Source organism: Herpailurus yagouaroundi, unplaced genomic scaffold, assembly GCF_014898765.1.
Source record: "Herpailurus yagouaroundi ecotype Mexico unplaced genomic scaffold, PumYag 139, whole genome shotgun sequence".
Lineage (NCBI taxonomy): Eukaryota > Metazoa > Chordata > Mammalia > Carnivora > Felidae > Herpailurus > Herpailurus yagouaroundi.
Window position 1 is genome coordinate 54,784,511 of NW_024412394.1, and position 23,896 is coordinate 54,808,406.

At 35.1% G+C, this 23,896-nt stretch overlaps 1 long non-coding RNA gene across 1 annotated transcript; it reads left to right on the forward strand.

Moving 5' to 3' along the window:
• Positions 1–4,690: 4,690 nt before the first annotated feature.
• On the forward strand, positions 4,691–9,973 carry LOC121029797 (uncharacterized). The gene is made up of 3 exons (XR_005789899.1): positions 4,691–4,884; positions 6,799–6,953; positions 9,150–9,973. It is a non-coding gene; the product is annotated as an uncharacterized LOC121029797 (long non-coding RNA).
• Positions 9,974–23,896: the final 13,923 nt, after the last annotated feature.

A 23,896-nucleotide genomic window follows, 5' to 3' on the forward strand; every position in this document is an offset into this window, starting at 1 on the left:
AAAAGTAAACATATATTTCTTCCTATAATCGCAATATCACACAGCCCTAGCAAGTTAATTTACCCATTCAACACTGGTAATCTCACTTCTCACTTCATCTGTGTTCTCACCCTTCATCTATGTTGGCTGGCTCATCTTCCATTTTCTTCACATTTTATCTAAACTTATTTTCCCTTAATGTCAACTTCTTCCTTAATTATTTTCTAAAAGTCTATAGTCACCTCCAAACAGATCACTTTGAAATCTATATATTTATTTCCACAGCTCATATAAAATATGTCTCCTTGTTCTGTTATCAGCTGCACAGCTTCACCTCAGTGATACACCAGCCTGATTCTGTATACACAAAATTAGACTTGTCTCCGTATGTTCAAGGCATTGTGTACTTTTTGTATCCTTGTCTATTATATACATGGCCCATATCCTATTTATGGTGCCACCGTTTTCTCTCATTTTAATCACTGAAACTCCTGTATTTATCGCTCTGCAGCATCTCTCAATTTATTTCCTTTTCCATGTTGCTATCACTGGAGTTCAGGTCATGATACTAATGGAAAACTTCAGCCTCTCTAGCTGAATTGAAGCCCTCTGTATTCTACCCCCAAGAAAAAGCAGCGCTGATGGAGGTCATGGTGAAGAATATTATTAGGTCATGGCACTGAGAGGTAAGAGTTTTTGTCATGAGTATTAAAGTGATTCAGAACTCTTATTTTTATGACATTTGTCCCTTTTCCTTTGGATTCATGTGTATGTGTCTCATGTTTATTTTTTTTATCTCTCTCTTATTCCTTTTTCCTTTTGTAAGAAGAGGGTCACATCTCCACCTCTCTTTTAGTAAAATTTACCCTCATCCTCACCTCAAAGTTTAGAAAATGAAACAGGAACAAGAAAGACTCAATGAAGATAACCAATACAGACTAAATTGCTTAAAGGTTTTTTTTTGTTTGTTTGTTTGTTTGTTTGTTTGTTTTAACTGTATAGTAGATTCTCTACTGAATGTTCTGTAAGATACTCTGCTCTGGCTGGTCAGACCTCGAATATATTCAGCTCCTTTAAAAATTTCATTTGGTGATCTTTCAGCAAATAGCTCCCAGAAGTTGTCCTGTTCCAGTAATTATTCTGTGATGGCCTCATGGAGTCTGATCACATGTGACAGTTCCATAGTTAAAGACCAACGGAACCCCTCTGTAAATTTTAGTGCCTTTTCTTGTGTTGCCTCCTCCCCTTACAGTTCCACCCTAAAAATTCCAGCTGCTTAGGCTTCACTGATTTCTGCTTGCTAACTCCTCAACTGAGCAAAAATGCCACCCTTATATAAATTCTCTCTCCCTGCTCCACAGTCTGGAATACACATCCAGGCAGAAAGCTGAAACAATTGTAGGTCTTAGCATGTTTTTTCCTCTCTTTAAGGGCAGTCGGCTCTGGGTATAGCCTAATGTCTGGAAAGAGACACACAGGTTATTTGTACATATTTATCTGGTTATTTACACAGAAGAAAAGTCTAGTACCATTTACTCCATCATGACCCGAAGTGGAATTACTCAGATACATTTTTTTTTAATTGAAGGTCAGATACAATTTGTATTCCCACTTTACAGAGAAGGAAACTGAGGCACAGATAATTAAGGTACTTTGGCTCAGATAACATAGATGTTGAATATTGAGCCACAATTCAGATATGGATCTCTGTGACAAGGCCTATTATCAACTGATGGCAGTTCACCTCCTCTCATGGACGAATAGGATCTTTGAGATTCTTTCAGGCTTTGTAAAATCCAATTATTAACTATAGTCGTAGTAGTAGCAGCAGTAACGGCACCAATAATAATAGTAATGGGGCAAAGAATGGCCGTATTTATATGTAAATAGTAATTTATACTTTGCAAAGTAACTTCGTGTTTATTTCTCATTGATCTTTACAAGGCTTCCAAATTTCCTCACTTTCATTGCTTCACCTGTGCTGGGAGGAAAAGCTGTAACTTTTGCTGTGTTCCTAAGAGAAGGTATGCATGCTCTCACTAATGTGACAGGTGACCAACAGGTGAGATGGGAAGGGGATAATCAATCTGTGAAAAAGGAGTTTTTACATTTTTTTAAACTACTTAATGGCATGAATTAAAAATAAAATCTTATTTATTCATTTTTTTAAAGAGGCACCTGGCTGGTTCAGTCAGTAGAGTATGCAACTCTTGATCTTGGGGTTGTGAGTTTGAGCTCTACGTTGGATGCACAGATTACTTAAAAATAAAATCTCTTTAAAAATATTTTAAAAACTGCTCATTGGCAGAAAAGTTGCCTCTTTATTTCTCTGAGGATAAAAATACTCTAGATCAAAATGACCTGATTTAAGCTTATTTGATAGCTTCTAAATTTGGTCAGTGGCATGGTGATTTTTACAGATTCATAGAATTTTAGGTTTTGAAAGTTTGCTCACTGTGCTTTTTTCCTAATTGTTTCAATAATTACATTATTGAAATCAAACAAAGGCTAAAAATAAAATGAAATGGAAAAGTACCTAAGGCTTTGGACACCTGAGATTATGCCCACAGAATCAAACATGTCGAGCCAGAAATTTAGATTAGAATTATACTAGCATGAGGGTGTAACTAATATGAAAATAACTGTGGCATTAAGTGTCTTAAATTATAGTATTTAAAATTTTCTCAATCATGTACATTGTATTATCTAAATGCATCAGTGTTTAAATCATTCTTTTGAGATTACAGTTTCTAAAGGAGAAATGGGGGGAGACTATTAAAATGTCAGTAATACAAGTAAAAGAGCAAAATATCATTTTGGCTAAACTGATGATTACTTTCAAATGCAGATCTTTGAAGGGAGGAGGTATACTAAATAATCTCTGTTCTAATCACAAAAGAGCACAATGATTGCTCTTGTTCTGTTGTTGCTGTCCTTGAGTGTGTTTAGTTACTTAAATCAACCTATCATCCTCTTCTGTTTTGAATACAACACAATGTTTTAAAATTATTATTTCCATAAGTCAGTCAGAGAAAGACAAATACCATATTATTTCACTTATATGTGGAATTTAAGAAACAAAACAGATGAATGAACATAGGGGAAGGGAAAAAGAAAAAGAGAGAGGGAAGCAAACCATAAGATAGCAAACCTCCCAACTATAGAGAACAAACTGAGGGTTGATAGAGGGGAGGTAAGCAGGGCATGGGTTAAATGAGAGATGAGTTAGTTCTAAGGAGAGCACTTGTGTTGAGCACTGGATGTTGTATGTAAATGATGAATCACTGAACCTACTCCTGAAACCAATATCACACTATATGTTAACTAACTAGAATTTAAATAAAAACTTGAAAAATATATAATACAATTATTACTTCTTGGCCTCCAGAAAGGAAGAGAAATAAAGCCTCCATTTTGATTCTTCATGAGAAAGTCTCATTTTGAATCAAGTATTCATCCCCAAAAATGTGGGGAACTTTCAATCCCCTACATTTGTATGGCATATTCTCATGAGTAAAAAGCACATGAATTATTCTAGAAAAAGCCATTTTATTGCTCACTTTAAAGGTCCATGTTCTAAAAAAATACAGGTTAATGGGAAAGGTTAAAGGTTAATACGTTAAAAGTTCTAATGGGAGTAACAGGAAAGGTCCAAGTTTGGGAGTCCTTATTTATTAAAAATTACATTAAAATCTAGGGCATAGGGTTGTAGAAGGGTGAACATAATAACTGTTAACACAAATCAGTTTCATCCCTCATGCTTCTGTAATTAGGGCCATAGTTTACCCAACAGATATACTTGCATTTTATTTTATTTTTTTTTTCAACGTTTATTTATTTTTGGGACAGAGAGAGACAGAGCATGAACGGGGGAGGGGCCGAGAGAGAGGGAGACACAGAATCAGAAACAGGCTCCAGGTTCTGAGCCATCAGCCCAGAGCCTGATGCGGGGCTCGAACTCACGGAGCGCGAGATCGTGACCTGGCTGAAGTCGGACGCTTAACCGACTGCGCCACCCAGGCGCCCCATACTTGCATTTTAGACCATAAGTTGACACATCAGCTGAGTGGAGCTCACTATGGGGAAAATGCACGTGTTACAGAGGGGTCATCTTCAGTATATAGACATGGAATAGGAAAAGCATTATGGTTACAGCATGGTCAGTTGCTTTTTTTTTCCAACATGGCTCTTGTCATAATCATAAGCCTTTGGAGGGTTTATAAAACAAGATCACTTCCCAGGATGCACTGTGGGAGAGAAATTCCCTCACCATGGTAGGGAAGCATGGCCACATCCTACCTGCCCTCACGGCAAGTAGTTTCACTTGTGTGTGGGAAAAATGGAACTGTTATCTCATTCATTGTACACCCTCACTTGTCCCTAATATTTCTGCCAAACATTTTACTAATTTAAAATTAAAACTGTACACATGGCATGCCAGAGATCATTACTTTCAGTCCTAAAGGACTATCTTTGCTAATGTGAAGTCAGGAAGCCAAAAAGCCTGTTTCTGGAATTAATTACTGTACTGGTTGTAAAAGATTAATAAAAATAAAATGATTTGGAAAACAATATGGACTGAGTATGACACATGTGTGGGGAAATGGAGAAGGTAATAAGAAAATCAACCTAAATTTGTTGTAGGACTCCAAGATAAAAATCTAGCCCATCTACCATTTTTCTCTTTTATTCCTTTCTTCTAGGCCACACTTTCTCTTTTTCCAGTATGCTCCTGAGTTCATCTTTCTTTTAAAGCAGTGCTGACCAAGTTGAGGTATTACACATAATCAATTGGCATGTGGTTTGCACATTTTTTTTTTGCACTGGAAGAATGTGGACATGAATTCCTGACTATCTCAGTGTGTAAAATCCTCAACATACAAATCTACGTAAAGTGCAATCATCGTGAGTATTTGGGCAAGTGTGGCTGCCAGTGACTGCAATACCTCTTTGCACGCACTATCAAAGGCATTGAAAAGAGTGTTGGAAAAAAATTTTAGAATGGAAATCACTGCCATTTCACCCTAGATTTCTACAAAGAACACCACAGACCGTGGGGCATGGAAATTTCCATTGAACTATGCTTATTTCTCTCTTGCATTAATTTCAGTTCAAGTTGACTGCTTCAATAAAATAGAAAGCAAAAGCAATGCCAACCCATACCTTTTTCCAGATCATAAAAATTACTATACTCTTGAGAACATAACTCTAGAGAAATATGTTATATGTTATATAAAACAACATTCTGAAATAAAGTAATGAAAGGTATCCTTTTATGAGGAATTAGTTTAATATTTTTTTAAAAACTTGATTCTAGATCTAAGGTTATTGGAGGATTAAGTAATGCCTTTAAATTAATACTTGACCCAGTTTAGTTATTTAATAAAGTTTCTGATGTTCCTGTCATTGATATGTATATTAACCACATATGGAAGAATAATATTTGAATATAAAAGCTGAATTATTTCTCTTTGTATGAGTCTAGCAAGAGTGTCTTTATTCTGGTTGATTCTAGTGATATATGAGGAAGTTACCTCAGTGGCACACATTATAGCTACATTAATTGGTGATCTATTTTATTTTGTTTTCTTATGAGTATTTGGGGACTTAAATTCCATTTTGGAACAGAATTATTTTTTTTTATGTTTATTTATTTTGAGGGAGAGAGGTGGGGGGGAGAGAATCCCAAGCAGGATCCAGGGTGTCAGCGCAGAGCCTGATGCAGGGCTCAGTCTCACAAACTGTGAGATCATGACCCAAGCTGAAATCAGGAGTCAGACGTTTAAGTGACTGAGCCACCCAGGTACCCTGAAACAGAATTCTTATGAAAATAAGCACAATCAAATAGATATATATTTTGTTCTTTGCATATAATCAGGCCATTAAGTATTCTGTTTTTTCTTATCTAAGATTTACTCCATAAATCTATCTGAATAGGAGGAATTACCTATTATGATGTTAATAAGTAGCAAGCATACTTCTCCTTGAGAAATTAATAAATAATTGAGTTTCAGGATACTGAAGAACTATAATCATTGGTGAAAGAAATTCCAATGATATTGTCACTGTTGGAAGAAATTCAATATGCTCTTTGCTACAGAAGGGATATATATTAAAATGGTTATAGAAATAAAACATCCAAAGAATAATTAAAATATTAGTACATAAAGCTTCTCCTATCCTCTCATGCATATATGCAAATGAGTTCCTTCCTATGAAATGTCAGAGATTTTCTCCATAATTAGCTTAAGGGAATTATGTGACCTAGAACAGAAATTTCAAATGGTAGTACCCCAAACATTCATAGTTCTTGGTACTTGCTTTCTGTTATAGACCTGTAATGAAAAAAAGATTCAATATTTTAGAACTCACAAGTGGTTGTAAGAATGCATGACTCTGAGAATTTTAGTGTGAGAATATAACACTGTTTTGGGGCACCTGGGTGGCTCAGTCGGTTAAGCATCCAACTTCATGGTTCATGGGTTCAAGCCCTGCCTCAGGCTCTGTGCTGACAGTGTGGAGCCTGCCTGGGATTCTGTCTCTAACCTCCCACCTCTCTCTCCCTCTCTCTCTTTCTCTTTCTCTCTCTCTATCCCCCTCCCCCACTCACATTTTCTCCTTCTTTCAAAAGTAAATACTTAAAAAAATAAAAGAATGTAACACTGCAACATTTAATAAAGAAGAGATATTAAGCTTACACCCTTTTCCCCTTATTTATGTGAAACGGTGGAAACAGCATGTAGTAATTAAGTGGTAAATATTGTACAAATGTAAAAATTAATTCATTAATTTGCTCAATAAGTTTTTTCTTTTCCCCAGAAATCACGGTGTACTGCATTGCTGCAGGAGCTGTATATATGGACGTGAAGCACATATTAGTGCTAGGGGCAGTCAAGTACAAATAGCACTATAACACAGAGAGTACTCAGTGCTATAATAGAACAAAGAGCAAAGTCATCCAGGAACAACACAGGGTAGGTTCTCGGAGAAAGGGCAAAAAATTGGGAAATGGCTGTCAAATGGAGTCACAATATCAAAAAGTGCATAAACAATTTGTGAAAATCAGCATATATTTAAAAATAAGTAAGATAACTTCCAATAATTCTTATTTTAGATTAAAAAAAAACAGTATTAAAGGATAGTGATTAGAGAGTGGGGTTGAGAGCCATTTTATTTAGGCCTATGAAGTTGCACTTTTGACAGAGATCTGAATAATGAGAAGAAACCATAGGATCTTAAGGAAGGGCATACCAGATATCAATAACTACTAGTGCAAATGGCCTGAGGCAGGAAAAAGTTTGACATGTTCAAAGACAAAGAGAAGGGCAGTAGAACAGTGTGGGTTTACAGGGGAATAAACTCAGGGGATCTTGTATGACTTAAGCTCATAGATGTAAAGACTTGTGTATTGATTTAGCCTTGCAGGCAATGTAAGAATTCTTAATTATAATGGAGAATCTTAAGCTGGGGAATAAATCCTAGGTCAATTGTTCACTTCTATATCACTGTACCTAGAAGTAGGCCAGCCACAAAGTAGTTACTCAATAAGTATTTACAGTGAATACATGATTGCTAAGGCAATGTTTGAAAAGTGGTGATTAAAATATGAAAAGAGAACTCAGATCCATTACTTACTTTCTCTATATGTCATGCTATCACTATTACATGATTTTTAAAAACATCATTAAAAAAGACATGATCATTTAAGCTGGCCTAAATAATCCAATTTCTTTTCTGCACCCATAGTTTATAGTTTTTAGTTTATATCATTATGTAAGAATACTAGTAGTGGCCTTGGGACAGTTGTCAAGGAATATCTTCTTAAGAGGATGATACATCTAAAACCTTAGACCTTTGTTGAGATTTTATGTGTTATTATTTAAAAGACAATTTAATCGGGAACCAAAGCTTTTTATGGGGCTCCCTTGTCAATCCAGGGCTCACACTGGCATATCACTTTACTAGTATCTACTACATAAAAAAATAAAAATAAAAATAAAAAACTTCAGAATAGTTTTAAATCTCACAACTTAGACATTTTTTATAATGATTTAAGAAATAAAATATACTACAACTTAAAAAAAAAAACCTTAGATCCTTGGAATGGATGAGAATCTGTGAATATGATGGCTTGTGATTAACTTTTCATTTTCGAAGAGATTGAAAAAGCACAACGATAAAGCTGGTTCATCCTTACATAATATGCTCAGTTAATCTTAGGAGAGCACCTCAAACAACAAAAAGCATTCAGAAAATCCAAATCTTCTGAAACTTTCTAATCCTTGCGTGCAATGCTGTTCAAAATTGGATTTCTTTGGAATTGTTCTATTGTATTTGTGTCAAAACAGGTAATATTTTTCTGGTCCACTAAACTAAACCTTATTTCAACTTTGATGGATATAAAATAGCTCCTTTTTATCTGGGAAGGATATAGCACATAGTGCTTATGATTTTCTCTCAAAGAAACTTATTTTGTTCATACTGTGGAACTAGTACATCGACTCTGCAAGCTTTTGACATGAAAATCTCATGTAGACTCTCTTCTTACCTATACCAAATGGGATTATTAAATGAAATATTAATATGTGCAATTACCTGGACTGATAACAATGAACAAGAAGAAATCAGAGAAGGAAAAACATATAAACAATGAATATTCACTCAGGGGACTCTCTGAAAAGTTATTTTAAGATGATTTTAAGAGCAATTTTAAGTTCACAGCAAAACCTGGTTTTTTTAAATGTTATTTTTAAATGTTTATTCATTTTCGAAAGACAGAGAGAGACAGAGCACAAGCAGGGGTGGGGCAGAGAGAGGGGGACACGGTCTCTGAAGCAGGTTCCAGGCTCTGAGCTGTCAGCACAGAGCCTGATGAGGGGCTTGAACCCCAGAACCATGAGATCATGACCTGAGCTGAAGTCGGATGCTTAATCGGCTGAGCCCCCCAGGTGCCCAAAACCTGTTTTTTAAAAACAATATGTACATAAAATGCAAGAAGGGAGTATGTAGGCAAGAGTAAATCAAAGTAGCAGAATATGTAAGAATATGACAGTAATAATGGCAAGTATTTATTGAGCACTTCAGATGCTATTTAAAATACTCTATATGTTATTTAATTTAACCTTCACAATAATGTTATGATAGCTACCATTACTTTCTTCTTTTTACAGATGAAGAAACCAAAAGCAGAATGGTTAAGTACCTTACAACCCCCCATTTAGTAAGTGAAGGGGACATATTTGAATGAACACAGGTAGCATGTTCCAGAAACCTATGGGGCAGCTTGAGAGGCATCGCTTCGATTTCCCTCCAAGAAAGTTGGCTGTTTGGCCGCAAGAAACACAGTTGGCTGACAGTGCCTCATTACAATATCTAAATTTTTGAACCAATGTTACACTCTTCCCAGGCTTTCCCCAGCCAATGAGGAGCATGACAGAGATGCTGGAGTCTGGCATTTCTACCTATTGTGAGTCTGCTCTATGGGTAATTTTGCTCCAAAGCTCCTTTGGCCAGATGAGAATGTGACAGAATTCTATATCAGTTTAAGACTTTCTTCTCTTTTCACAGAAGACAGATCTGGATTGCATTCTGAAGCCTCTTCCTGCACACCCCCTCCCTCCCTAATTAAACTTCTGCATTCCTAAATCCAGTTCATGGTCTGTTTCCCAGAGACACAACTCAGACACAGTCACTCTCAATTACTCTGTGATGATGACTCCAAGAAAACACAGAAAAAATGAATTTGTGACTTAATGAAATTAACAATGTGTTTTATATACTATATGCCAAACACTATGCTAAATGTTTTCTATTTACATTGTATGTTCCTTAAGTGCTTAACAAACCTTAAATGGTTATATGTATTTTTTTTCAGAATTACAGATGAAGAAAACTTCTAAAAGCTAAGAAACTCACTCAAACCAATAAACAAAACAGAATTAAGATTCACATCCATGTGTTCTTGAGTCCATTACGACACCAATTTTAAAATAAAAAAAAATCTATACTCTTCTAAAGTTACTTGTAGAGATGAGAAGAAAAACTGGACATACTGCTTAGTGAAAATTATAACAAATAAAAGAAGGAAGAATATTCAAACATTCCTTGAATTCCATCTTTTGTAGCAAAGAAAATAACTTTCAAGCTAAAAATCTAGAACAATATAAAAAAGATATTACTGCTTGAGGTAATATGTAAATGGTCTGAGACACTCCCTAGTTACTTTAAATTAACCCAAGTCTCGAAACAGAAGATTTATACACTAGGGAGCCGTAGAAATGTACAAATATGATCTCAGAGTCACTGCCATAAATATTTTAATTATGCAGGAAGAGAAAAATGCAGGACAACCAGAAAGAAGCAAATGACTCAATTTTCAAAAAGAGGAAATGTGTGGCTACATTATATATTGACTTCTGGATAAAAAAATATGGAATGGCTCTCAATTAGACTTAATTTGTATTTTTTTAAAAATTTATATAAAGTCCAACTAAAAAGATCAAGAAAAATACATGAAAGATTATACAACGTACAGAAACTAGAAATACCCTATCACACATATATACAGATACAGATACATTAAGAACGAAATTTGGTTTTCTTCACAAATTGTTTTATAATTTTCCAAAGTCTACACAGTGAATGATAGCTTAGAGTCATTAGTCTAAATATCAGCAAGAATTCACACAGGCAGGGCCTCTCGTTTCCACTCTCTGTTGCTTCCTTGATTTTTCACCAAGAGGTTAAGTGTTGTCTTATTCTGTTCAGGCTGCTGTAACAAGATTCCACAGACTGAATAACTTACAAACAACGAAACCTTATTTCTCACAGTTCTGGAGGCTGGAAGTCTGAGATCAATGCATTGGCATAGTCACGTTTCGGTAAAGGCTCTCTTTCTGGTTCACAGCCAGTGCCTTCTCTCAGTTCTCACACAGCCAAAGGTCTTTCAGCACTTTCCTTCCTTTCTTCCTTTCCTTCCTTCCTTCCTTCCTTCCTTCCTTCCTTCCTTCCTTCCCTCCCTCCCTCCCTCCTTCCTTCCTTCCTTCCTTCCTTCCTTCCTTCCTTCCTTCCTTCCTTCCTTAATGTAAATTCCAGTTACCTAACATATAGTGTAATATTAGTTTCGGGTGTTCACAATAGTGATTCAACAGTTCCAAACAACACCTGGTGTTCATCACAGCAAGTGAACTCCTCAATCCCCATCACCCGTTTAATCCATCCCCCTACTGCCCCTCTCTAATAGCACTCAAGAGGGCTCTGCTCCCATGACTTAAGAACCTCCCAAAGGTCCCACACCTCTTAATACCATCATCTTTGGGGATTAGGATTTTAACATGTGAATTTGGGGGGGAGGACACCAACACTCAGCCCATAACAAGTATCCTCAGGAACCTGGCAATAGGGCTTCCATTGTCTTAAGCTCAAAATTCAGAGACGCAGTGATCTCCAATCATATGGAGAGCAAAGAAGCTAGTGAAATTATGTTTTTGTTGAGTTGTGAGGTTTTCAAAAATTATTAGGTAAGTCAGGTTTTTCTTTTATTTGTTTTTTAAAAAAATATGAGTCTCTAGAAAAGACCCAAGATTTCTGGGTTTTTAGAGTATGTTTATTTTTTTAGAGAGGGAGAGAGAGAGAGCAGGAGCAGGGGAGAGGCAGTGAGAGGGGGAGAGAGAACCAAACAAGAACAATGCTGCCAGCACAGAGCATGAGGCAGGGCTTGAATTCAGAAGCCTGAGATCATGACCTGAGCAGAAATCAAGAGTTGGATGCTTAACCACCTGAGCTACTCAGGTGCCCCAGAATTTTTTGGGTTTAAACTCCAGTCTCCTTCTCTAACCAGTACTGTGACAAGCCACTTCATTTTTCTGGGACTAGAATTTTCTTATATTAAAATCAGTACATTTCTAAGGTTACTTGGAGATAGAAATTTCTCTGACTGTATAAAAGGTCTATTAATGAGTGCATTACCACTGTAGTGAGTAGAGGTCGTGATGAGCAGGAGAATATCTTTTACTTCATTTTTTTTTAATGTTTGTCATTTGCACATGGCAAGAAAGCTTAATAAAAATCAGCAGATCACCCAAGGAAGTATCAGGACTGCTTCTTACTAAGTTGAATAAGAATAAGTAAGAAGTTTGTAAAATACTTTAACTCCAGAAAAAGAAAAGCCATTTAAAATGTGGTTCATACTGAGCACTTATTACACATTATGTCATCTTAAAAAATGCTTTTCAACTTTAAAATTTGCCTAGAACTTATGAGAAAGGTGATACTATATTACAGTGGGCAAAAGATGAACTTTTCAATAGAGGACCTAGGATCAAATTGGGCATCTGTAAGAAAAATGTGTCTGGCCACTTACCATATAAAAATAGCCAGTTCAAAATGCATATCTAAAAGTGAAAGGTAAAATAATAAAGTTTTTATTAAAAAGAATCTTTGTGAACTTGGTAATGCAAAGATTTTTTAAATAGGACTCCAAGGTAGTAATCACAAGAGAAAAACTTAATCAGCTGTATTAGAATAAAATTAAGAATTTTTGTTATCAAAAACCACCTTTCAGAGAGTGATAAAAAATCTGCAAATCACGAAACATTTTCATAAAACAAATATTCAACAAAAGCCTGTATTAAGAACCCCTACCAATAAGAAAACAAGATAATTCAATAGAAAAATGGGCAGACATTAACACTTAATAAAAGAGCATATCCAAAAGTTTAATATATATGTTAAAAGGTGCTCAACATGTTAATACATATGATAAGTATTAGGGATTTGATAATTAAATCCTAATAAAAACCCACTGCATACCCATCAGAAGGAAAAAAGAAGAACATAGAAGTATTAGGCAATGACAAAAATACGAAATAACCAGAACCCCAATGCACAGATGGTGGGAGTATCAGCTAATAAAACACTTATTTTTTAAGTTTAATTATTCATTTTTGAGAAAGCAAGTAAGCACATGCGCACAAGTGAGCTGGAGGTGGGGAGGGGCAGAGGAAAACAGAAAGGGAGAATCTCAAGCACTGTCAATGCAGTGCTGGACCCGAGGCTGGATCTCACCAACAGAACCCTCAGATCATGACCTGAGCTAAAATCAAGAGCTTGACATTTAACCAACTGAGTTATCCAGGTGCCCCAACAATTTAGAAAATTAGATGCTCATACTACTAAAACTATATATACATAAGACTATATAACAATATAACACATACATAATAATATAGCAATTGTACCCCTAAGAATATATTTAACAATAAGCAAATATATCCCCTTGAAACATCTACTCTAATTGTCACAGCAAAAATATTTATATGTTCCAAACTGAAAACTATTCAAATTAACAATAATAATAGAATAAATTGCATAAATACCACTTGGCACTGAGAAAGAATAAACCAAAACTACATACAATATGAATGAAGATTAAAAAAATAATATTGAAAGAAGCCAGACACAAAAGACTATATATTTAGGACCCTATTTGTATTAAGTGCATAAACAGAAAACAAAACAAAACAAAAAAAAAACAAACCTGGGCTGCTGTTAGCACATGTAACATTGTTGTGCAAGCAGCCAAAAGGCACCCTTTCTTCAGGCTGATGAAGAGCATATGGCTTGGTTGATGGAGAGGGATGAATTTTAGCTCCTGCCAATGTTCATCACTGGCCATCCTTATGCAGGGCACAATCGTGTGTGGAGGTTCTGGGGCTTCCTCCCACTCATAAGAAACTACTCTGAGAAGAAATGCTGATCTTCTTGCCCTATAAATATCACCAATCTTTCCTCTTTTCTTTTACTCCTCCCATAACTATCTTCTTGAAACCAAGGGGACACTTCATATTTACAGAATAAATGATCAACAATAATCAATGAGAACTTTAAATGGCAATGTGTAATCTGACAGCTGTCGTCCCCCAAAGCAGTATTCTATAGGTGGAAAAAGGAATATGATTCATGAGAACCCTAAATCTTAGGAGCCCAAAGAGTAGATGGCCATTAAGAGAAGACAAGAAGCAAAAATAACTACAAAACAGGTGAATACATCACAGAAATTTAGTATTAAAATGTTTATGTCAATGTCCTCTCCAACTGATTTATGAAGAGGTTTTGGCACATAACCCAGAGGTTAAAACAAGAAGAAGAAAGAGTATATATTCTGTGTGTTGGCAATTATTGAGTATGGACAAATCTCACCCTGTTTAACAATGAGTAAATACAAAGGAAAGAGAAAAAAATTTTTGTGACTATTTTTATCTAAAGCAGATTTTAAGAGTATATGGCCTCTGTAAAAGAAGAATAGAATATGATGAAGAAGAAACTTAGTAATTGAAGTAAATGAGAAGATAGTTTACAAGGAAATTAAAACAACCGGACCCCTGTTAATGATGGTAAAAGGAAAATTAGTGCCATAGAACTCTGGATCAGTAAAGTAAAGGATACAATTGACCAGTTTTCATGTATGTAGAGGAAAAAAGCAAAATAATGTATGTGATTTTTAAAAAAAGCTAATAAAATTGGGGGATAGACAACAATAGCATAGATGTTGTCATTGATTTTACTACTGTTTACAATAAGGTGCTCCCTGCCCTGTAAGAAGATAATATATTTCTACCCAAATCAACATGGCTTACAGTGCCTTCCTGGAGTGGAGTATGCTTCTGTATTTTCAAATTTGGTCATGGGTTGCTTGGGTTAAGAAAACATGGTGGAAATAATAGTATGTAACTTCCAAGATGAACTTCTGGACAATACTCCATGTTTCTACCATCTCCCTTACTATTCCTTCTGCCACAGGAATGACAAACTCCAAAAAGGAGCTACTCCTTTTTGATCAACCTAGATCACAGAATAAAAAATATATAAGTTGTAACATAAGTGACATAAAACGTAAACAAGATATAAATGCTTGTTTTGTAAATAAATTACTGAGGCTAGGGGCCATTTTTTTTTTCAACGTTTATTTTTTTATTTTTGGGACAGAGAGAGACAGAGCATGAACGGGCGAGGGGCAGAGAGAGAGGGAGACACAGAATCGGAAACAGGCTCCAGGCTCTGAGCCATCAGCCCAGAGCCCGACGCGGGGCTCGAACTCACAGACCTCGAGATCGTGACCTGGCTGAAGTTGGACGCTTAACCGACTGCGCCATCCAGGCGCCCCCTAGGGGCCATTTTTTAAAGCACAGTAAAGTCAAACAAAAATAAACATTAACTCTGGAAGGAAGATTCAGAGTAACTTCAATAGGAAAAATAGACAAGTATATAATGGGACATTTCCAGAAAAAAGAAATGGATATGCATGTAAGTTTAAAAGATTCATTCTGTTCTAGATAAAATCAATTTATGGAAATGCTCACTAATCAGTACTTGAGGAAAAAATTTTAAATTCATTGATAAAAGAGAAAAATGTTATGTACCTCCAGGTAAAAAACATATAGCTTACTTAAATGAATAAAAAAAGAATTGATATTAACTTCTCCTTTACAACACTATGTCCAAGATAAGCACAACACATGGGATGTTGAAGAAATTAGGTGGTGACAATATTATACATGGTTAAGTTGTTGCTTGTGAGGGGACAGAAAGGCATTCTAAGATATGTATACATTCAGAAAATGTGTTAATGGCATTTCTCAGGCTTTTTTTATTGCAACTGTCAAAAACACTACATAAATTAGAAATAATGACATTTTTTGGTTCTCAGAATTCTGTTGATAAACCCAACTTCTGAAAGGGCAAGGGCACAGTGTGACTCAAAAACAAGAACCCAGGAAGAGTACCCTACCAAGGTTCTCATTCTTCCCTGCCTCTTTCCATGTGTCACCTTCCTATGTGAAAGCAGTTGCGTCTCTTTATGAATAAGAAATTTATGGCTTAGAAAGCTCAGTAAAAACTCCTGAAACCAGTGATTAAGACAACAACAACAAAAAAGAGAGAGAATTTGTCTTAAATCTTGTTATAAAACATAGTTTTAAAGTTAAAATTTTCAGAGGAGAAGCTCTCCAATAGCAAAATAATGTAATAATATCTGGATTAAAAACCAAATCGTGTCCTTAGAGGTAGGAACAAGGATTAGAGACAGGGACTGGTAGGAAAAGTTTACTAAACTCTTTGAATAAATAGGACAAAACACAGGACAGAGAGAGGAAAAGAAAATAATCCATAAGTTTGAAAAATTCTACTTTTTATCATTTTATTATTAAATGACAAATAATGAAAAGATTCCAAGCATTTCCTCATGAAAAAGAATAGTAACCTAAGTTAAAATATTAAGAAATTAATACTTAGTAAGATAAAATCAGGAATAAGGTAGAACAAAGTAAGTATTACAATTCATAAATAAATCCAAGAGCTAAATTTTTAAAAAGATGACGTGGACAAACCTCTAGGAAAATAGAGAAGTAAAATACATAATTAATTAAATGCGAAAAAAAAATTAAGAGAAAAACATGCTCAATATTCAGGAAATATTTAAATTTTTCTAAGAATTGGTTTTCTAGGAAAATATAAATTATGAAGACAGATACAAACGGATGTGGAAAACCCCAAAGAGACAAATAGCAATAGATGAAAAAAAAAATCATCAAAAACCCACACCCACACAAAGCTAATCCTATATTCTTCTAGAATACACAAAAGGTGGAGCTGATTTTTATGTAGATGGTACAATCAAATTGAAGCCTAAGGAACATGTATCCTTATAGTTCTCAAAATAAGTTCTAGGACTGTAGATTGAAATCTATATAGTAAAAATTAAGAATACACAGAAGAACAAATGAATACTCGAAGGGAAATGGACTTTGTAAAGTTGACCTAATTGCATGAAAATACAGAGAAACCAACACCTGATTTGACCATATAAACATGAAAAAAGCAAGATTACAAAGTAAATAACCTGCCAGGAAATACTTTGCAAAGTATTATTATGAAAAAACACATTTTTTTAGGATCCATATTATTCTGGCAGATTTATCAGAAAACATGAATACCCAATTTAAAATGAAAACTTACATTACAATATGAATGGTAATTCATAACAGAAAAAAATTAATTTTATTAAAAAAATTTTTGTTTAATGTTTATTTATTTTTGAGAGACAGAGAGACAGAGCCTGAGCAGGGGAGGGGCAGAGAGAGAGAGGAAGACCCAGAATCCCAAGCAGGCTCCAGGCTCTGAGCTGTCAGCACAGAGCCCACTGTGGGGCTGGAACTCACGAGCCATGAGATCATGACCTGAGCCGAAGTTGGACATTTAACCAACAGAGCCACCCAGGTGCCCCATAACAGAAAATTTTAAATAACCAATGAAAAGTTGGAGATATATTCAACCTTGCTAATATTCAAAGAAATGCAAATTGAAGCTACACTGATATACCATATTTTCATTTATAAATCTGGTGAAAGATCTGTTAGCTTCAGTGGGAGAAAGCCCTTTTAACAGACTTTCTCAACATTCTTATATAGAGTATATACTTGTACAGTTTTTCTAGAGGTAATTTGGTAATATGTATAGAGAGCCCCCAAAACAGCAAAACATTTATCCTAGCAATAACATTAGAGAAATTTATCCTAAGGCTATGATCTGAGATGGGCATTAAAATTTATGTATGAATGTTTTTACAAAAATATTTTTTAAAATAATCATGAAAACTGGAACAAATTAAAATGTCCATTAATACAAGTCTGGCTAAATTATGAGACAGTACATGATAGAATATGATTTAGTCTAGTACTATTAATAAAAATAAGTATCTATTCACATGAAACAATATTTTTAAATTTTCAAATGTTTCTACTACCATTTTAAAATAAAAAATTGAAAACTTATTTATAGCAAAGATCAGCAATTGTTAACATTTGATATGTAACCTGACAGTTGTATGCATATTTATGTAACTAGAAGATAATAGTTGTTCCACAAGCACTATTTTAAATAAAGTATTGGCTTTAAAAAGTAATATGTGTATATGAAAATGTAGCTTAGATGATGTACATTAACATGGATTCACAGCTAACATGGATTCACAGCCGTTTGAACAGTTGCATTTAAGAAGGATTGAATCAAACCTTGGTGCCATCCTAATGAATTCAAATCCCTGTCCTGTCCTCCTTAATGATTTTATCACTGTCTTAGAACAAATTACTGGAGGTGTGACATATGAGACAAGAGTGTAGGGTGCAGAATGTAAGAAAACATGTAGCAGTAGGGACTATGTAAAAGTGAAGAGTGTGTGCCATTTCTGAACATATTCTATTTCAGTTTTTGCTCCTCTCTACACTGTACAAGCCAAACCAAGCTCCTCTCCAGGCCCCAGCAAGACTAAAGAACAAAAGTTTATGACCATGATAGGGGAATATTTAAGCTCAATCCATTATTTAAGCTCTTCCATGCATTTTACAGATATTAATTCATTTCATCCTTATACTGAGCGGTCAAAAGTAGGTAGTATTAGTATGTCTATTTTACAGACGAGATACCTGAGACACAGAAAGATTAATGAATTTGTCAAAAGTCACACGGATAGTAACTGGTGACACAGAAATTGGAACCCGGAGCTGACCCCAGAGGTAGGGCTTTTAGCTATTACACTAGCAACAGACTTTGAAGTCCTGCTTCAAGCCCTATGCAAGACATTGCTGGTGCACAAGGAAGTCAAACAGTCTCTTAGCAAACACATCATGCAATGATTGTCAAATATCACACAGTGTGGAATGTGTTCTTGTTGAGGAGCAAGAAATACACTTGCAGCAGGGAGGCTGAAATCAGCTCCAACTCCTGGAGATGAGTTTGTCATGTGTGATTCTTTTCCTGAAATGATAACTCCTCTTCTAGCCACTCAGCCCTTCAAGCCCATGGTCTCCTTTAGGCTCACTTACCAGGGCACAGATACTGCCAGATATGCATGGATTCCAGCAATAATCATAGCTTGACCTCTAAGAAAAGGGCAGAAGCAGTAGGAGGCGATGTCCTCACTAATTATGCACATACATAGCATTTTCTATAACCAAAGGGTAAAATTTTAAGGCCTTAGATAATGTCAGATCCATTTTCTCAACATTCTTTATAATTTTGCATCTAGTTGTCCTTATAAACTAGGGGGGTATTGTGGAAAAAGTGGTGGTTCTGTAATCACCTAGATCTGAGCTGGAATCCCTGCTTAGCCAGGGACAAGGTGAATGATCTTACAGAAGGAATTTATCTTCTCTAACACTGTGTTAAGCGGGAATAATGAAAACTACTATAAGGCAGGTAGGTATTAGAACGAAACCTACTTTCCTTCCACGTTTGAAATAAATTAATGAACTCATAATACTCACAGCTCAGAATGAAAGCAAACCTAATAAAAAGTATTAAAAAAATCTTGCAAGTATTCTTTATATGCATGAAATTAAAGCCCAAGACACATAAAAGATACATAAAAGAAAAAATATTATATTAAATTCCATCTTCTTGGCTGAAGAGAGGACCAAATTGTGTTTTATTCAATCCCCAAGACTAAGAAAGTAGCAGTTTCTGACTCAAAACCAAATTAACAGCCTGTGGTTTCTGAGGGCAGTAGATATCCCAGACCAGGAAACCACGGCACTCTTGAGCTGTAGCCAATATAAAGTTAGATCTGTGCATATACGTGGTAATTTGTGAGAAAGAAAGTTCCACAAACTCCTGTCTAAGTAGTACATAGTCCTCGGAATGCAGACCTATGAAGAGACTGTGGGAAACTGAGATACTAGCTAAGTGTAGCAGCTATATTTTACCAAGTTGTTCTAGCCACATAAAACTCCACATTATTTCCAAGAGCAGATAACCAGTACTGGACTGGCCCATGCCCAAATTGGGTAATTGCATTCTGTCATATTTCAGATCTCCTTGGCACTTTTAATTAGTCATAATTTATACTCTTCCCAGTTTACAATCAAAACTGCCTTATATTGCAGCTGTGGGGTTACACAGAGACAGCGACTAAATTAACAAACAGCTAGCAAATTATTGCTATTTTTCATTTCTCATTTTCTTTACATTTCTATGGATGGTGAAGGTCAGGGATTACTAGTTCCATTTTATAAGACCAGTGAGCCTTAAGCATAATCTAATATTAACATCTATGATAAGTTAGATTACAATTTAAAAATAAATTTCCTTTTGGATATATACCCATATCTTGAGACAGAAATAAAGAAGATAATGAATCTTTTCTAAAAGAAAAAAAATCACTTCAATATAAATAGGGAGTATAGCGTGATCGCTTTTTTTCATTTTTTTCAATATTTATTAGATTTCCACTTGTACCAAGTGCTGTTCAAGGTGTGAGGTCCAGGGGATAACAATAGATCATTTCTCAGATCTTTAAATTGCACCAGCCCTAGTTAAATGCATTTAATATTCACAAGAGCTTTACGAGGTAATCACTAATGTTACCCCTATTTTACAGATAAGAAACTGAGGCAAAGCAAATTTTAATAATTTTCCAGAGATATGATATATGAATATAACCACAGCTTCAAACCTTGGCCATTGGATGGCTCTTCACCACTGTGACCATCTCTCCCATGGACAGAACAGTCCTGGACTTTAATATTACACAGAGGAAAGTGGACAATGATAGAGACTTTTCTATTCAAGTTGAGAGATCTGGAACACAATAAGGAACAGGCTAAACAAACACCAGGGAAACAGTGTTCAAAGTGGAAAGAAGACCTGATGCCAGGACCCTGAGATGGAATAGATGTGGCACATTTGAGGAATCAGAAGAAGCCCACGATGGCTGAAGCACAAAGGCTAGAGGGAGAAAGAGTGAATTTTGGTTGGAAGTACGCACAGGATTATGAAGGACATTAACAGTGTAAGGTGATTAGTTTTTATGTGTAATGGGGACCTTTTGAGGATTTAAAAAAAGTAAACACATTTTGTTTAAAAGATTATTTTGAAGGTAAAATCTATTTAAAGGTGGGCAAGAGGGAAAGGAAAGAGATAATTTTCTCTCTCACATAAGAAATGATTTTTATTTGGGTTAGGGTGCATTTGGAGATTACAGAAAAGAAGAAGAAAAAATAAGAATATGTTTTTGTTGACTTTGCTGATGAATATTAGAGAGGAAGCAGGTGAGGAAAAAAGAGAATCAAGTAAAAACCAGAACTTGTCATTATTTTGGTAAACCTAAGTATTCCATCAAAAGATTTATCCACGGGATACAGGTGTGCTGTTTCGAAGGGACACATGTACCCCCATGTTTATAGTAGCACTATCCACAATAGCCAAAGTATGGAGAGAGCCCAGATGTCCATCAGTGGATGACTAGATAAAGAAAATGTGGTGTATAAATACACACACACACACACACACACACACACACACACACACACACACACACTGGAGTATTACTCGGCAATCAAAAAAAAATGAAATCTTGCATTTGCAACTACGTGGCTGGAACTGGAGGGTATTATGCTAAGCGAAATTAGTCAGAGAAAGACAAAAATCATATGACTTCACTCATATGAGGATTTTAAGAGACAAAACAGATGAACATAAGGAAAGGGAAACAAAAATAATATAAAAACAGGGAGGGGGACAAAACAGAAGAGACTCATAAATATGGAGAACAAACTGAGAGTTACGGGAGGGGGGATGGGCTAAATGGGTAAGGGGCATTAAGGAATCTACTCCTGAAATCGTTGTTTCACTATATGCTAATTTGGATGTAAATTTTGAAAAATAAAAAATAAATTAAAAAACAATAAAAAAATAAAAACAAAAAATGGATGGGAAAAAAAAGATTCATGTAGTTTATTCTGAGAACTCTTGGTGAACCCAAAAAGAGTATGAAATGTGATGTAAATTTTACTTTTTGGGGGGAGGTGGGTGGAAGGATGGTTGAAATAGGTGAAGGGGATTAAGACTACACTTATCATGATGAGCACTGAGCAAAGTATAAATATTTGACTCATTGTACACCTGAAACTAATACTGTTTTTTAATTATACTTCAATTAAAAAATTACATTTTTAATTTCATTATCTGTGTCAATAGACCTTTATGTTTAATTCTTTGTATTTATTTTAATGACTTAAAGTACATATGAGCATTCTTAACCTTGTTTAAATTATTTATTAATTTGTATAACATTTATTTATTATTTGGCAAAACTGCCTAGAGATATGCTCATTTGAAATCATTACCTATTATCATAGAAAGAGCTACACAGAAGGGCATCTTGAACATGGTTTTTTGAACAACACACAAGTAACACACTGTTTTTAGCAACTGGATAGAACATTGAATTATCATGCTGAGCTCATACCTCCATAAACAGAAGACATTTTATTTGCATTTTAAATTAAGGTGTGATAGGATACATCATGGTCCTGAAGTTGTGTGAATTGTGTGAATAAAAGATATCTAAATTAAGTTGGATGTATTTGGCAGAAAACTGTTTAAAGATTTTGGAAAAATTGGAAGTATTTGTCATAGGTCTTAATGGAATCTAAGATAATGTTAATACATTCTACTAAATGTAATTTACTAAAACTTAAATTTTAGAAAGATTTTATGTTTTCTTTCCTTTTTTTTTAAATATTCAATGTGTCCACATAGGTTTAAGCTGGTGCTTTCACGAATTTTCTAGCACAATTTCACAGTCAAAAACAAACAAACAAAAAACAAACCTGATCTCATAAGGTTTTGGTTAATTTTGGATGATCAAGAGATTAGAGGAAGACATGGGTGTACAATGGTAGAATATTTATAGTAGGAGATATCTATAGATTATCTATGATAAACTTTATATTCTATAGCCCTTACTGTCTCCTGAGCTCCAAACTTACTCAAGGAGTGTTTCCACCTGGATATCCTGTAGCCTGACCCAGCCTGAATGAAAATTACAATAATTTTGTTCTTGAATTCTATACTACTGTTAATAAAATTATCATTTACCCAATTCTTCAAGCTCTTGTGTTTAGAGCCTTCGTTAGCAATTTTATAACCTTTACACACCATCTTTTAGTAACTGATTATTTTTACCTTTCAAATATCTGTCCAATTTACCCCTTCCTCTCCTTTACTATCACCACTGCCTTAATGCCTTTCTTTCTCCATCCTTAAGCTGGATTGTTGCAGTAGTTCTCTAACTCATCTCTTTCAGCCCTTCCCCACTCCAACCCAGTATTCACACTGGTACCAGTTAACTTTCAAAAACAAAATTTGAAGATCATTTATAAAATGTTGATCTTTCTCCTTATTACCATCAAATTAAATCCATACAACTTAACATGGTAAACATCTCTTTACAAAGTGGTCTTACATAATTTTACCATGATGTTCCATCTCTCACTATTTCCCAGCAGAATCTTAACCGTCTTCCAAATAATTGAGTTACACTGTACTTATTTAACCCCCTAAGCTTTTTAATACCTTGATTCAGCTTGCTTGAGTGACTTCTGCTCTCTTCTCACCTGAATATATTTATCACAAAACTGGATTTTTACCTGTTTCCTATAAGAGAATCTTCTCTTTAAAAGTTTCAGAGTATAAGCAAAGAGTGTGAGGATAATCCCAGGTGGGAAGCCAACAGCAATCACAGCTCCTCTTCCAGGAGTTTTATTTTCATTTTCTGTCAATTCCTGCCTAACATTTCTCAGAATTCCTGGTATTCTTTTATACCAGTTTCAATTTTTTCAAGGAATTTCACTAGGGCATCAACACCATAACTTTTGATTCAGTAAGTCTGGGTTTGAAGACATGAATATATGTTTTATTTGCTATTAGAGTTGATAATAAAAGTGAAAATGCATAAAAATTTAGGCATAAAAACTGGCTTTGCCGTCACCAAATCCCACGCATAAATGCTCTTGGTAGATCAAAGTCTCTTTCTACTCCTTTGGGGTCTCTTTACCCCAGATTTTGTTTTGAAAATCCTATC